The sequence below is a fragment of the Meles meles genome, chromosome 15 (genome assembly GCF_922984935.1).
Source record: "Meles meles chromosome 15, mMelMel3.1 paternal haplotype, whole genome shotgun sequence".
In the NCBI taxonomy this organism is placed as follows: Eukaryota; Metazoa; Chordata; class Mammalia; order Carnivora; family Mustelidae; genus Meles; species Meles meles.
The window spans coordinates 30463817-30466245 of record NC_060080.1 but is presented as its reverse complement, the minus strand read 5'-3'; positions in this window follow the sequence as shown (position 1 = coordinate 30466245).

Here is a 2429-nt window from a genome sequence, read left to right as displayed (position 1 = left end):
AGGATGCTCCCCTCCCTGGGGGTGCTGGGGCTGACAGTGAGTGGCTCTTCTGGCTTGGCAACTGGAGGCTTTTACTGGGGACTTCCTCACCATAGACTGGTGTTCAGGGCACCTCGGAAGCTGAAGGTGGAAACGTTGGTGGGTAGTTTCCTGTGTGAGTTTCTCTGACGAGGGTATTCCTAAGTCCCATGAGATTTTAAAACGAATCTCTGATTTAAAAGGATTGAGAACTGGGCACCTACATGGCTTAATTGGTGTCATGATCCTGAAGGGGATGGATCAGGCCCCACATCAGGTTTCCTGCCCAGCAGGGAGTTTGCTTCTCCCTCTGACCTTCCCCCTCTCTTGCTTGCTCTCTCTCTCTCTCATTCTGAAATACATAAATAAAAAAATCTTTTTTAAAAAAAGATTTTATTTATTTATTTGACAGACAGACTCATTAACCCAGGCAGAGAGGCAGGCAGAGAGAGAGGGGGAAGCAGGCTCCCCACTGAGCAGAAAGCCTGATTCGGGGCCTGATCCCAGGACCCTGAGATCATGACCTGAGCCATAGGCAGAGGCTTAACCCACTGAGCCACCCACACACCCCATAAATTAAAAAAAAATCTTAAAAAAAAAAATTGAGAACCACTACTCTTGCCAGTGTTTCTCCAACATCAAATGGGCACATGAACCATCGACGTTTCATTAAGACGAAGACTAAAATTCGGTAGCCCTGGCGTGAGGCTTGGTGCTGCTGGGTCCCACAGTCCCATACCCACACTGGGGGGCAAAAAGCTAGAATAATTCTAGCCAGCACTAGTTTGCAGACACTGGCATGTTGCTCTGCCCTGTAAGTAGACTGTAGGTTTCTGGACAGCAAGGGAACCGCTGACACTTCTTGGCTCTTGTCCCACAGTTGAGACTAATAGACCCACCGTGGAGCCTGCCAGATGCTTGCCCTACCGATGTGAGTGCATTAATTGAGTCTGATTAGAACATCTTTTCTATGTCCACTTTTTTAGTCTCACTTAGGCTTCTAAGGTTACCCCCAAGTGTTCAAGGCTAAACTTCTCCGTAATTCAGAGCAGAATCCCAGAACCCCTTAACGGTTCCTCGGGCAACCCTTTTCTCTCCCCATAAATGAAATAAAAATCCACCAAGTCTAAAAGCCTAAAATGTACTCATTTGGAAGGATAACGCACAGTCTCTATGAGGGCACTCCAGGTCACTGAGGTTGATCAGTATCAAGATGGCCAGTACGAATCGATAATGTGTAGCAAAGAGACCAGGATTCAGCAAACCGGTACCACCAGGCCTAGAAGGGACAGGTTCTGGATAAACTGTCTTGAGCCCAGAAGGGAAGTCTTACAAAGGACAGAGATGGAAAGTTTCTAGAAGATGAAGAATGGTGTAGAAAAGTGAAAATGGGGTTTTGGAATAAAATAGCTACCCCAAACAAGCTGCCGCTCTATATTTGCACAAGCTGTAAAAGAAGCAATTTACTTAATGTGGAAAAAAAAAAGTATTTTTAACAGCAGCTAACTATAGAGCAAATGAAAAAAAAATTTACACGTAAGACATATGTGTAAAGAATGTCTTTGTGTGAGCAAAAGGAATTTTTCATGTGGTATTTAATAAATATATACAGATATTATTTGTACTTATAAAAATACCACATGCAATGAAAGCTATGCATAAATATTTATAAAAATCCCTTTATCTAAGTAGGCCAGTAACATTTAATATTTTTCAATAAATCCATACATAAAATATATACATTCGTGCCAAATGGAACATATATTTTGAAATATGAACCCCAAGTAAAACTCTGAGGAATCTGGAGTAAAATCCAGGTATCTGCCAAAGGAAACTTTGGAGCAGTTGTTATTTGAAGAAAAGAAACAACGCCGGGTCTCTTTATCTTCCCGGACTGTTTTGCCGGTCAGATTTCTAAGGTCTCTTCAACTGAGTTTTGTACTTGACTTCCAGCCTGACGGCCATTTGACCTGCCTGCTAACTATTATTTTCTTTGAGGGTTTAAGCACTCCACCCAAGTCTTCTGCTCTCCAGAGCTGTTATGTGCGTTTCCTTTTTCCTTTTCACTTCACCTTAACGTCAGCCTCAGCCCTGGCTTACAAGGAGGGCGTATTGTGCATCCTCTAAGGTTTCAGACCCGGGGACGTTGCAGTGAGGACCTGAAGCCCAGGACGCTTGGCAAAGTCAAGGTCCTCTGCAGGGTATCTGCTTTGTGCCAGGATTTCCGTCCAACCCGAGAGTCCCAGGGCCCCAGTGAGGCCCGGAGTGCCCGACTGCACCCCCTACCCCACCCCCCTCCCGCGCCGGGTTCCAGCCACCTCCCCAGGCCAACCGTGCGGGCTGGGCCCTCGCAGCCGGAAAACGCCGCCCTTTCCTGTCGCCTACTCATTAACCCAGGCGGACTACTCGAG